We start from the raw sequence: 15,096 nt of genomic DNA on the forward strand, positions 1-15,096 counted from the left end.
AATGTGTTTTCAGTAGTTTTTTAAAGTGCTCCACTGTATTAGCCTGGCGAATTCCTATTGGCAGGCTATTCCAGATTTTAGGTGCATAACAGCAGAAGGCCGCCTCACCACTTCTTTTAAGTTTTGCTCTTGGAATTCTAAGGAGACACTCAGTTGAGGACCTGAGGTTACGATTTGGAATATAAGACGTCAGACATTCCGATATATAAGATATAATGGTAATGATTTTGCTGCCAAGAAAAACATGACTATCAAGGAGCTCTTATGTCATCTTGTGTCACAGAAACACACATACCAAATATTCAAATGGAAAGTTAACTGGCATCAAAAACAAAACAAAATGTAAAAAGATTCAATGACAATTTTGGCACCCATATTTTCATGTGGAAAGTAACTTTGCCTGTTTGAAAAGGTTTAATTCTTTCCACTTCACTATCAAAGAACAATGAGCAGCTTTGGCAGTTGTCTATTTTGTTTCGAGTTCCCAAACGTTTACAGACGCCATTACCTTAAATTAACAGTATCACAGGTTTTAATTTAAAATTTAAAGGTGAAACATCAAGTGGCCTTTATCATTACCTTTCTCCTTATCGATACATATAGGCGATGCATAGCCGTACACTCGCCCTGTTAAACATCACAGATGTAGGTGTCTCCAATAATATTGAAATTACTAAGTGAAGAACCACTTATGAAACTGAATAGCTGAAGATCCTAGATCCCAGACTTATAGATGGCAAAGAAATCTAGCCATTCCTTCTCCAACCTAAAAGGTAAATGTTTGTTGTTGCAACAGTATGGTCCTTGTCTCAGATTATCTTAAATCACAGTCCTTATCAAGATTTTTTGAGATTAATTGCAGATCAGCTTTATATTTTGTTCTCTTCTCATTTATAAAATTGCTTATTCTCTTATGATAGTGCGTGTTATGTAAATCTGCTTGTCATGGATGTTCTGGAAATAAAATCTTGGCTTTAGTCACAGGTACTGTATATAAACCTACTGTTTACTGTGTAAACTGTTTTAAAAACATACATTGTAAGTATATACAAAGTAATATGGATAGACAATTAATTAGATATCATTGTTCAGAATTTTCTTGATTGCAAATATGACAAAGAAAAAAACTTAAAAACGTAATGTTCAGTGTAATACTGTAAGAATGTTCTTTGAATTATTCTTGCTATGCCCTTGAGCTCATAATTTACATTGAACATTTTTACACTGCTGGAGAGTGGTGCTGTGTAAAAAGACTTTAGATGTTTTTCTTTTTTGCCTGACTTCATTTCAGTATTATTAAAAATAATAATAATAAATGTTAGAAAAATATTTTGACATTCTATTTCATTTATTTGTATATGGCACAATTTGCTTGCATGGTGCTGTGTTGATTTACAAATATAAAAATACTACATTAATATAAAATTGAAATGAATAAAGATTAATAAAATCTAAAACACCGTATAAAATAGAGAACCTATAGGTAGGATGTGCATAAAAAAATATGAAGCCAGTGAATCTGGAACAGTTAAAGGAAAAGGAAAAAATGTGTTATAGCAGAACTGAGAAGTGACTGATTGGTAACTGTAGGGAAAGCTAGCCTGATGCAACAGGGTGCACAAATGTTTATTGAATTAAAAAGTTCATACAGAAAATATAATATATATATATCTAGATATATAAAATTCTTTTCGCGTTTGAAATGGAAATTACGTATGACCACACGATATGGAAATTACGTATGAAACGGAAATTATGTATGACCACGCTATATGGAAATTACGTATGACCACAGAACATATTATAATACAGGAACTAATCACTTTGTTTGTGGACGCCATTTTTATATTGTCTTTACGAATTGTTATTATTTGTGTGAGAGTTATTTTACTGATATTGAAAAGAAGTAAACACAAACACGCCGATCTATCCCATAGAAGTGCGCCCCGCATCACCCTCTCCCAGCCCTCCTCTCTGGACTACAGCGCTGAGCCGTCCGCCGCCAGGCGCTTTCTGACAGAGAAGTTTTATTTATTCGTCCACATGACTGTCGCGGAAACTACCACATTGTAACTTTGTTTTAGTTGGCAGTACTTGATAGTAGAGGAGATGAGGAAAACAGCTTTGCATCTTTCTACTTTTTAACTGTGCCGACCTGTAAACAATATGAAGACGAGACCGTCTTCAGCGGCGAGGGGTCGTGAGAACAAAGTGGGCACTGGGAGGCGTGGAATGTCGGGCTGCTCCGCCGGGTCGAGAGCTTCGCAGTTTCGGGCAGCGTCCTCTCTTCTCGCATTGTTTGTAACACTTCAAGTGCCCCGTCGGCTCCTGGGAGAATGGAAATCTTTACGAATGAGTGTAATCGGCGCCATCAAAGCAGGACTCTGTTTGTAAATTGCCCTGCATGACTACTTACTGTCCCTTAATTTGAGTTCAGGTCACTAAAACCCCGCAACATTCAAAGGTTGCTTTTGTGATGAATTATTTTAAGAAGTAAATCACATGTACATAGTGCAAGGTTGTCAGGCAGAAATTTGGACGATCACATAGAAAATGTAATTTCTATACCACAGCAGTCGTGTACCGGCTTTCACAACGGATCTACTACCGACAAATACATTTTAGCTGCTGTTTGTACTACTTACCTGTTGTGTTATACCGCCTTTAAAATGTAGCTTACCCGAAACCACTCCAGTGGTGTTCAATGTATCTTTACTTCTTAAATATTAATGTTTTACTGTTTAATAACTTATAGACTACATTTTATTTTTTTCCTTTGCACTCAGTGAGCGAATCACTGTGTACAGTAATCCCTTCTCCATCGCGGGGGTTGCGTTCCAGAGCCACCCGCGAAATAAGAAAATCTGCGAAGTAGAAACCATGTGTTTATATGGTTATTTTTATACTGTCATGCTTGGGTCACAGATTTGCGCAGAAACACAGGAGGTTGTAGAGAGACAGGAACGTTATTCAAACACTGCAAACAAACATTTGTCTCTTTTTCAAAAGTTTAAACTGTGCTCCATGACAACACAGAGATGACAGTTCCGTCTCACAATTAAAAGAATGCAAACATGTCTTCCTCTTCAAAAGAGTGCGAGTCAGGAGCAGAACATGTCAGAGAGATAGAGAAAAGCAAACAAATCAATAGGGCTGTTTGGCTTTTAAGTATGCGAAGCACTGCGGCACAAAGCTGTTGAAGGCGGCAGCTCACACCCCCTCCGTCAGGAGCAGAGAAAGAGAGAGAGAGAGAGAGATAGAGAGAGACAGAGTTTGTTTTTCAATCAAAAATCAATACATGCCCTTCGAGCTTTTAAGTATGCGAAGCACCGTGCAGCATGTCGCTTCAGGAAGCAGCTGCACAGAAGGTAGCAACGTGAAGATAATCTTTCAGCATTTTTAAACGAGCGTCCGTATCGTCTAGGTGTGCAAACAGCCCCCCTGCTCAATCCCCCTACGTCAGGATCAGAGAAAGTCAGCGCAAGAGAGAGAGAAAAGTAAGTTGGGTAGCTTCTCAGCCATCTGCCAATAGCGTCCCTTGTATGAAATCAACTGGGCAAACCAACTGAGGAAGCATGTACCAGAAATTAAAAGACCCATTGTCCGCAGAAATCCGCGAACCAGCAAAAAATCTGCGATATATATTTAAATATGCTTACATATAAAATCCACGATGGAGTGAAGCCGCGAAAGGCGAAGCGCGATATAGCGAGGGATTACTGTAATCAGCTAGTATATATATATATATGTATATATATATATATATATATATATATATATATATATATATATATATATATATGCAGTGTATATATTTCTTTTGCAAGAATTTGTGGATGTCAATCCTTTTGTTTACAGTATTCTTTACTAAAAATGTGGAATTTAAACAACTACAATAAGAATTTGTCCACAGCATTCTTACTCAGCATCTTGTTTAATAAGTGAAGCAATATGAGTATTGAAGAACAGACTGACAACATTGCTCAGGGTGATCCTGGTGAAGCAACTGCTAATTCTTCTGATGAAGCTCTCTAGTTATTGATTAGTTTATTCCGCCATTCTCAGCTGTTCAGCCAGTTGCTAATATGGTCCTCATCAGGATGAGTGGAGAAAATGAGACAATGCTAGTATGATAGGCCAATCAACTTAATTTCTCTTTATGAATCTTATTTATCATTGTGTTTTCAAGTAAAGATGCTGCATTTCTAAGGCAAAAATCTACTACATTGTTCATTTTGATTGCTGTACATTTTAAGCATTTGGACCATGGCCATGTACATTTTGAAAACAAAAATAAGTAGCATTAGATACTCTTTTATATTTTTGCAAGATGCAGAATATAAAGTGGTATACCCTTGTCATTCATCTTCATGCAATGAACTATGAGCGCAGGACTGAGGCAGGTTAATCATTTAATCTTTTAACCACACATTTGAGTATTGTCCAGTATTTCTTAGTAATTCCAATATGGTCTTGGCTTCTAGTATGAGCCTCATATTTTAAAACACAAATTATTTAGATTTTTTTTTTGTTTGATAAAACAAAACCAGAGTAAAGTAAAAGGAAGCCAAAAATAAATGTTCTGAGCACAGACCTCAGCTGCAAATATAAAAAGTAGGAAGTGGAAAGGATAGGATGTTGTAAGAGCCATTTCCTAGTTACATAAGATTCATAAATGTTCTACTAAATGACAATGCATAATATATGGGAGGTTCCTATAACCCCCCTAAGTTGAGTAGAATTGGTATATTCTTGCCATTTCTAACAGCTCTGACTAAACATTATTCTCAGTTAGTAACCAGCCTTGCCATGTGTAAGGTGTGGAGGGCACATGGTTTTAAACCGTGCCTACGTGCCTTTTGAGTATGTGAAGTAACTTGTAAGAAAACACGCTTATTTAAGTGCAAAGCCGTACGCTTAAGGCGTACAGAAAAAGAAATTAAGAATTTTTAAGTACAGAAATAACTAAAGTTTCTCAAGAAAAGCTAAGTTTAGAGAAGATATATTTTTCCTTTTTTTTGCCTTTTATTCTATGTGTGTAACTACTTATTCTTGTATGGATTGTTTGCTTTTAATTTTCACTAAATATTTTTAAAAATTAACATTTGGACTGAGCGATTTCTTTCAGCATGCGTGCTTGAACTCGCCTTATACTTCGGCGGCTACAGAAGTCTTGAATGAAGATGAAGGAACATTTCCAGCCCTGACTCATTACAGATATCTCACAACACCAGATATACCAGACTGTCACCACGTTTCGGAGAAAATTGGATGGCCGCTGATATTTACAGTAGAATTGCGGAATAAAGGAGTGTGAAGGTGCCATCTTGGCAGTGCAGTCATCAATTTTTCAATACATCTCCACATCAGAAGGGCATAATATACAACTATACAGATTATCATTAGAACTATATGATGTGTCATATAAGCAGTAATAAACCATAGCCAAAATAAAACATGTTTTAGCAAAGAAAGCAACTATAAAATCAGGTTGATGATTTCAAGCTATGCTGTCTTATGAAACCAGTTAAACACTAGTATTCTTTCTCACTTTTTCAGCATACCAATTCTTTTGTGAAAGCACACAGAAAATGTCTTAGAAATACATGTTATAATAGTGCACGTGGTGTTAATATATACATGTAGTAAACCATTATCAAACCAATCAAACTAGTTATTATTAATTTTGTTTTTTTTTTAATAATTCCTTAGTGGTAAAGGAAACTTTACCACTAACCCTGAACACTGTACAGGGTTAAGAATATAATACTGTAAAGATATAAAACACCATACAACATTTTGGCATTACACTAAAAACGTACATTTTGTTGCAAAGCATAGAACAGATGACAGCAGCCTAGTGAATGATAAACCAATATCAAATAGACCTGCTTCGTTTGCTAACTACAAAATAAGAAGACAAAATAATTAACTACTTGAGAAATTCCTAAGTGCTCTGTGCTAGCATGTTTGCATATACTCATTTACAAAAGTTTTCAGTTAGCTTCTAACTGCATATAAAAATAAAAAAAAAAATAATCAAACATTAAAATTGACAACACAAAAACGGAGTGATGAAAACAGGAATGGAAAATACTTCAAGTACAATCAAAGGGAGACTGTTAACAAAATAGCAGCTCCATTAACCCAAATACCATCTAGAAGAATGTATTATTGTAGTATTTCCCTCTACTTACCCTTTACCTGTTCTCTCAAGGGTAAATGTTCTCGTCAGGTTCGTTATCGGGTTGGTCTACTGTTACACTTTAAAATGAACACACACACACATAGATAAACACAAGCACAGACCCTAACCACAACAGTGCCCCATGAATGACACACACACGCTGATTAACCCTTAGCACTTTAAACCACACATCAGCCTGTCACTCAGCACTTCAAGAGACTTACTTATTATCGGCACGAACAACATACGATGTTTTAGTGATATCTCAGACCTAAATATTACTTTTGGTCTACAAGAATACATTTAAACATACAAAGACTCAGCACTCTTGACTATAGGCCATTTATCAGCCAAGAATACCTTCTTTTTATCGTACTGTCCCTTCTTTCGAGCGGCGCCCTCACTCTCAGCCTTATAAACCTCGCAGCACAGAAATAATGGCAAAAATCTGGCTATACCAGGTGCTCAAAGAAAACTTATTAATTCAATCATTCTAGACATTAAGACAAAGCATAGAAAGTTAAAAGCAGCATGGTATTTATTACAAGAATAATAATAATACCACTGGAACAAAGAATAGAAAATAAGTACTGATAGGAAAGTCTGAATATATATAGTCTTTAGGAAAAGCTTACGAAAAAGTTACAGATGACAAGGATGAATGTCCCAGGGAGGCGTTTGATTTAGCAATTGATGTTCATGATGCCTTTCTGACGACCAATGCCGTCTTGGTCTGTTCCTCTTCTTCTCCTTGCTTCTCCTTCCTCCTTCTCTTCTCTCCTCTTCCAAAACCAAGGCATATTTATTATGAAATGTCATACCTTGGTTTCACAACACATGCACCTGATTGGCTGGCTGTCAATGTGATTGATGAATTTTGCTCAAACTCTTTCCCAGATAATAAAGTTCTTTGATATTGCATTAATTTCCCTTTCCAGGCCATAAACCCCAAATGTTCTCCCAGATGTCCATCCATAAAGTAATCAATAGCCTGGGGTGTCAGCACAGCATCCTTTCCCAGGTTATAAAGTAATTGAACCACCAGAAATATCTTCCTTTCAATGTTGGAAACAGCTGTTTTAAAAGTGAGGTGTAAGAAAACCTGCTTTGTTCTGTCTTAGTTCATCTGTTATCTTATCTCGAACAAAATATAATGGAAACCAAAATGTACAGATTTTATACACCATAACAAAGAAAAATAAGAATCTAACAGAATCTGGCCCAGACTGAAAGAAATAACGTTACTTTTACTTATTCCTTGAAAAATATGTCCATACTGTATACCATAACCATTCCTTTACAAAAAACAATTTTTAAAGCATAGCCCTTCACAGGGTTGAAGACATTCAGTTGGACCTGTGCAAGTAAGAGGGTTTCCTGACACAATCAGGTGATTACAGTATAACTCATTACCATAGGGCTCTAATGCTAGGCAAGTATTCCTTATGTTACATTGAGCACATAAGCTGTGGAAATAAGAAATTAAGATTACTGCAAACTACTCAGCAAATATTCTTATTGACAGACTGACAAGAGGTGGCCGCCAAGAGACGTCCTAGTGAGATGTAAAGGTACATAGTCTGAAATTGGAAATTATTATGTAATTAACTACTAAGCCATTCTCAATCACATTAAATTTTGTATTGTATAGTTCTCTTTCCTGAGAAAAGGCCTTAGTATCTGCCTCATCCTTACAATTGTGCTTCAAAGTAGACACACAGTAGGCCTAACTAAGTGAAAATCTTCTCTAGTCTGAGTAAATGCTTTTATTGTTGTTGGGTAAGACAACAAACTTAAATGGAATTTATATACTAATACTAATATGCTAATATATATATATATATATATATATACTGTATATATCTGATTGTATGGGTGGTTACCTACCAGGTAACGCTTGTGGTTGGTCTGCAAGTCGGCAAACATCCACCACAGTGCCCTCTTTCAGTTGCGAGATGCAGATCATAGAATGGTTGAATAGTTTACTGTCAAATAATGCAAAGAGTACGCGACACGTGTTTCGCCCTAATTTTGGGCTCATCAGGCGTAGGTAACCAGCCATACAATCAGATTGTGATTCAGACTATGAATGCCATGAATATAATTACCCCGATCTACATGCTGTCAAATAAATGAACCACACGCTGTGGTGCAACGGAAGAGGCTTTGCCTCTAACGCTGACATCCGAGGCTTGATTCCCCAAGGGGGGGGGTGCAGTGAGTGTGTACGCCTGATGAGCCCAGAATTACGGTGAAACACATGTTGCGTACTCTTTGCATTATTTGACAGTAAACTATTCAACCATTCTATGATCTGCTTCTCGCAACTGAAAGAGGGCTCTGTGGCGGATGTTTGCTGAATTGCAGACCAACCACAAGCGTTACCTGGTAGGTAACCACCCATACAATCAGACTGTGATTCATACTAGGAATGCCACGAATATATTATATATATATATATGTATATATATATATATATAATATATTCATGGCATTCGTAGTCTAAATCACATTCTGATTGTATGTATATATACTGTATATTATATATATATATATATATATATATACAGTATATAGTGACACACATGTGAGTAGGTGGAATCTGTATGAACCAAGTGTGGGTAATTTCACACCAGGCCAGGGGATGGAGGGGTGCATTAAACCTTCTTCTGTTGTCTCTGCAGACCAAACATGGGAACACCTGCCTGATTCAACCTTGAAGACATCACTTCCAGTTCTAGCGCCCAGAAGCACGTCAGTTCCAGTTCCGGTGCCAAGAAGCACGTCACTTCCAGTTCCGGGATATCAATTCCGGTCTTGGCCTTTACAGCCGCCATATTCTCAAAAATAACTCAGTTTCAGTTTGGAACTCGACGAGAACACATGAGTGCTATTCTGCAAATGCCCTATTGCAGCCAGGGACAATATATGGGTGGGTGCTCCAAAACCTTTTTCTTGTGTTGAGGCTGGTTATTTTCACAATATATACCCAAGAAAATTCAATTCAAATGACTTGTTGAACAAAAAATGACATCTTGATGAACAGTGGAGGTCTTTGATTAGAAATGAGTAAAAATGTTCATCAGCATATACTTTGTAAACAGTGCCTGACTGTCAAACATTAATATCATTAATATTGTAATTTCAATGACACAATGTAAAATTCATATTTTAAAATACATTAACTGGTCAGATGGGAAGTAAAACAATGTAAACTTGCCTACATAATAACATAAGTAAGAAGAATTTTGTGTCAATGTAGATTCTGAAAACAGACACCAAAACTGTGTTCTTGTATCTCATTAAAAAAATTTCAGCATATTGCAGTTCTAAATAAACCACTTGAAACATTCTGCTTTACCAATGTTGAAAATGGGTATTAAGAAAAAGATAAAAGAAAAACAATTTGAAATTTTAGTTCATAGGATTCTTTTTCAGAAAAAAAATCAGAATGATACAAATTATCATAATACTTTTTATGCTTTTATGAACTTACCAAAGACTCCAGTTAAGTGGTAGATTTCAAAATAATAGTTTCAAGGTGTTCATTAGAACATCAGAAAAATTTTGACAGGAAAAGGCAGTAAGCTTACCAATAACCAATTAAAGTCACCTTCTACCATGAGTACATCATGTTTGGGGATGTCTTCATTCATAAAACATTTACGTATTTTCTTATTTGGAACCTTAAGTAGGGGCACAACATACTACAACACAGATATATGCAAAAATAGAACAGAATCTGGTGTACAACATCCTTTCATTATCTGGCTACCATTTTGACAGTGTACTGCCCAGGATTGGTTCCCTGCCTTGTGCCCTGTGTTGGCTGGGATTGGCTCCAGCAGACCCCCGTGACCCTGTGTTCGGATTCAGCGGGTTGGAAAATGGATGGATGGATGGATTGGCAACATTCTTCATAGTGAGAGCCATCCTTTTATGATGGTTGTCATCTTGGCACCCTGACCACATTATGTTTTTTCTGTGACTAGTGCAAATTTCCCAGATCCTGTCCATCTTGTCTCTTGATCTGCAAGGAAATCCAGTTTGTGCTCTAGTCTTTCCTATCAGCAAGCAATTGTGGTCTTTGGCGCCAGGAGATCTGATATCGGGTCATAGACTTCCTTATGGATTCCGGCACGGACCATCATAATACTAGATATAAGTCAGCATCACTTCTTCCACTGATCTTTGTTCAAGACCTTGTTTAAATTTCTACAGCAATCGGAATTTATTTATGTGGTTGGATCGCTATCCCCATGCCCAACCTTCCTTCTTTTTCTAGGATTGGGAGTGGCAAATATCTCTATGGAGACTATCACGCGGAGTTACCTTTTTTATATAATGGCATAATACTTGGTACATACATGGGACAAAATAGAAAAAAGAATATAATCACGGTGGAAGCAATATGATAACTGGACTTTGGGCACAAATCCCTAATACAAACATGCAGACAAAACTGTGTCCATGTACTATATGCGTGACTACTAGCTACAAATATAATAACAGAATTTAAAGTATATTGTCACACATGTTCATTGGAGGGTCACCTTCTTGCCTCATCATAGGTATGTAATACCACTCCAGAATGAGAGGGGGCATTGTCACTAATATTTTCACTTGTATCTACTGCCACACAACTCCAAAAAGACTCCCAGTAAGGGCAAGTGATTCCGCCACTTCCATGCCAGGTCCTATAAAGCTGGTCATCCCTAGAAGGAGGCGTCTCATTTTGATTTGAGCCAGACAGGAAGACGGAGCTCCAGAAAGACAGACCCACTGAACTGAGCAGCAATACTGAATTAAGAGAATACTATAGCCTGTATTTCTGTTATTTTGCACCATCGTGTGTTTGTTTTATTTAATGTGACAAATTAAATGGGTGTCCTAACATTTCTTTTGGGCATGATTTCTACTACCAGTTGACCACAGTTGGAGTAGTAAGCAGGGTTGTCCCCAGAAGATGAGTGAACATCCGTTGCACATGTATGACAATATAAAATGTATTTATATTGGAGTGACCAGAAATAGTTCAGGGCTGTTGTTTTAACTATTCTAATGTTCAGGGACTTTGACAAGTGGTGAGTTATCTTTGCTGTCATGCACACTAAAAGTGCAGGTTTTTTGCTGTTGTTTGCTCACAAGCTTGGTGTATGGACGCACACTTAAAGCACTCCGTACTCTGAGCTAGAGCAACGACCTGTTAAATAGCACCTATTTCATTAAATTCAGCGCAAATGTATTGCTGAAAAATTCTGGATAATGTTTAGTTAATTATTAAAGGCTTCCTGACGTATATATTTGTTGTGGACCAGTTTTTCACCCACGCCGCACAGACGGCACGACAATATATTCACACACTGTATGCATTATAACAGCAATTATTAACTTACTAGACAGTAACGGCGCACTGCACGAAAACATGTACTGAATACACTTGACTTGAGCATTGATAATTTTCATACTCTCTCTGTACGTTTAGCATTCGTTTGCTCAGAGGTTGATGCACTTGCTGCTTCCTGAGCAGCTCTTCTTTTCTCCACCCTAGCAGCCCGCTTCTCTTCTTTCGTGGGCATCTTTTTGCATTAACACTGGTTAAGTCAGCGTTTGAGTTGCAATTACTTAGTATGTTTTCCTTAATTTTTCACTTAAGCTGGCACTTGAGGCAGATTGAAGACTTAAGAATGATTTAAGATATGAAGAGGTAGGGGAAGTGACGGTGAAGGTGGTAGGGATGAGAATGGTCCTGCTAGTCGCTGACAAGAGTTGATTCTACAATAAAATAAAATAAAAATAAAAAGAGAAATAACCTTGGAGGTCAATCATCAACCTGAAAGAGGATAGTAGACGTCACGTAGTATATGTGTACCAAATTTCAGGTCAATAGTTCAAGCGGTTTGTGAGCTACAGGTGATTTAAAATCCTGGACAGCCACGGCAACATATTATATAAGAAGATGTTGGAAGAAAAATCCACACTTGCACTTGTATCTTGCTATTTGAACAAAAGAATCTTAATAAAACCTTTGACGAGATGCTGGTCACCTTTCTCTGGTTATTGAAAATATAATATGGCTTTAGTACATGAAGCACCAATACGACCTCTTTTGTGATCATTTTTGGAGAACTGGGTGTTCTCTTCAAGGGTAATGCAACACATTTTATCCCACCTACCATCTGATGATTGTTCTTAACTGTTAGATCAGTATATTATCTTTATCTTTGCATTTTTGATTGAATGCCCAGCTTCAAGCTTTTCTTCACTTTTAAAGGCAACTGACAAGTAAGCAGTATTATTTCCTCAACTCGTTTCAAAGCAAAATGTTTGGAACTTTTGATGATGAATTTGATAGATTTCAAGAATAAAATGATACAATCATTTCAGACTAAACCTCTTAGTACAAGTTTGCATTTAAATATAATAATTAAGTAAAATATTTGCTTTTTATGACATCATGCAGTAATCATGAGACAAGTCATCCTCATCGCAAATCATTAAAAGAAAATCAGAGTGCTTCTTTGCTACTTATATTGCACCATATGCTTTAACTGCTTCTAACTTTGATGATGCCAAAATTACTTTGGTAGTGTTTCATTTTTGCTCCTTGTTTATATTTACTGAGGGTAAATGCATTTTCTTATTTTACCATCTGCACAGGTGCAAAGAAGTAATTGCCAAAATGTCTACGCTTGTAATTGCCAATCATGGACAGGTGGAGATATTCAGGCTGCTACTTACAATTACAACAACCAGCAGCAAATAATTAAGTGCAATGTAATTAAAACACTATAATCAAGAAGGCAGTGCAACACATTCAGACTCACTATGAAGCAAGTACAGATCAAATTAATGATATGCTTAATGCCAGAGCAGGAACAATGTCAAAAGAGAAAAACGCAGGTTTCTAACAAGTAGTGATGAGTCAAATATGTTAATGTTATTAGGTATACAACTTGTTTATCCATACTAGTCTATATTAAAAAAAAATACAGTTTGAATGCTTTGGTAAATTTTTGCCACTTGGTATCACTTAATCCAGTTTTAATTATTCTAAGTCCTTTTGTGTTTTCTCAACTTTTTAATTATATTTTGAGAAATTTTTAAAATGAATTAATTTGGCAGCCTATGAACTGGATACTGGAACCTTTGTTGGACAAATTTGGCTGTTTCTGACTAGCAAAAGGTTTCCAGGAGCAAAGGTACCACCAAAGTGACACAGTGCAAGTTTATTAAGTACAGAGCTCTTACACAAATTTGTTTCTGTAATATTATATCAATAAACTACTAAACTTTTCAACATTTCCTTATATACTGGAAATATCCTTTATATATAATATGCTACCATGGCTATTTGTTTGTCTGTCCAGGCTTTAAAATCACCTGTAGATCGCAAACCATTTGACCAATTGACCTGAAATTTCGTTCACATATACTACATAACGTTTACTATCCGCTTTTGGGGTGATGATTGACCTCGAAGGTTATTCCTCTTTTTATTTTTATTTTTATTATATTGTAAAATCAGCTCTCGGCAGTGGCCAGAGCATGCGTAGAGGTGCCATTCTCATCCCTACTACCTTCGCCATCACTTCCTCTACCTCTTCATATCTTAAATCATTCTTGATCAGATTGAAGACTTAAGTGCCAGCTTAAGTGAAAAATTAAGGAAAAAGTACTAAGTAATTTCAACACAAACACTGACTTAATCAGTCCTGACACGAAAAGATGCCGACGAAAGAAGAGAAGAAGCAGGCCACTAGGGTGGAGAAAAGAAGAGCTGCTCAGGAAGCAGCAAGCGCAACAACCTCTGAGCAAACGAATGCTAAACGTGCAGTGAAAGAGGATGAAAACTATAAGTCAAATGTATTCACCGCACGTTATCGTGCAGTGCGCCATTACTGGTACATAATAATGATTACATCATATCACCCTCCACAATAAGCTCTACAGATATGAGTATGGAAATAGAGTGGCCACTAAAGGGCAGTATGCATAGGGTTACATGTCTCAGAATAGAATTAGACAATTTCATCATGCCAGGTGAGAAAGAGACAAAGAGAAGTGACACAGAAGAAATGCTAAACCTGGCAGGATTCTGTGCAGGAAATAACTGTGAAATACTGGCAGGTAGAGAGCACACATTGGTCGAGCTAGATTTAGCAAAATAAAAAGACAGCAAAAATGGAACGAATAGCATGGATGACACAGAGTGTAGGAGTTATTTGGAGAACTTTATTTCTTGGTATAAAGAGTATTTTCTGCACTTTAACATTAAAACAAGGAACTGGTTATTGAGTTTGACCACAACAAGAGGCCTCCATGTCCTGTCACTATTCAAAAAGTGGATGTGGAGGAGGTGCACACCTTCAAGTATTTGAGGCTCCACATCAATGACAGGTTGGACTGGTTTCATAATACAGAGAAACTGTATAAGGAAGGGCAGAGCAGGCTCTACTTCCTTCGGATACAGTGTTCCTTTAATGTGGGTACTGACATCCTTCACATCTTCCACATCTCCTTGATGGCCAGTGCGATTTTCTACACTATGGGGTGTACTGGGCTGGTAGCAACACTTTAAGGCCAGGTTTATACTTCATGTGACGCGATGCATGCTCCAGCAGATGCTACTGCTACACAAGCGTTGTACTGTTTATAGTTGTGTGTGTACTTTACGTAAATTTGGAAGATTCCACCAGGTGGCAGTGCAAGACATCATCATGGTGAGAACTAGTTCGTCTCCACTGTGATGTGAATTGCCCAAAGCACCCATTAAATTCTGGGGAAACCTTGCCGCAATATCTCTGAAAAGGATGTTTAATGATTAAATCCATCAATCCAGGGATGCACCCATTCCTGCAAGCATTGTGCGCGAGACAGAAACAATCCCTGGACGAGGCATCAGCTTA

This window comes from Erpetoichthys calabaricus, chromosome 12, assembly GCF_900747795.2.
Source record: "Erpetoichthys calabaricus chromosome 12, fErpCal1.3, whole genome shotgun sequence".
In the NCBI taxonomy this organism is placed as follows: domain Eukaryota; kingdom Metazoa; phylum Chordata; class Cladistia; order Polypteriformes; family Polypteridae; genus Erpetoichthys; species Erpetoichthys calabaricus.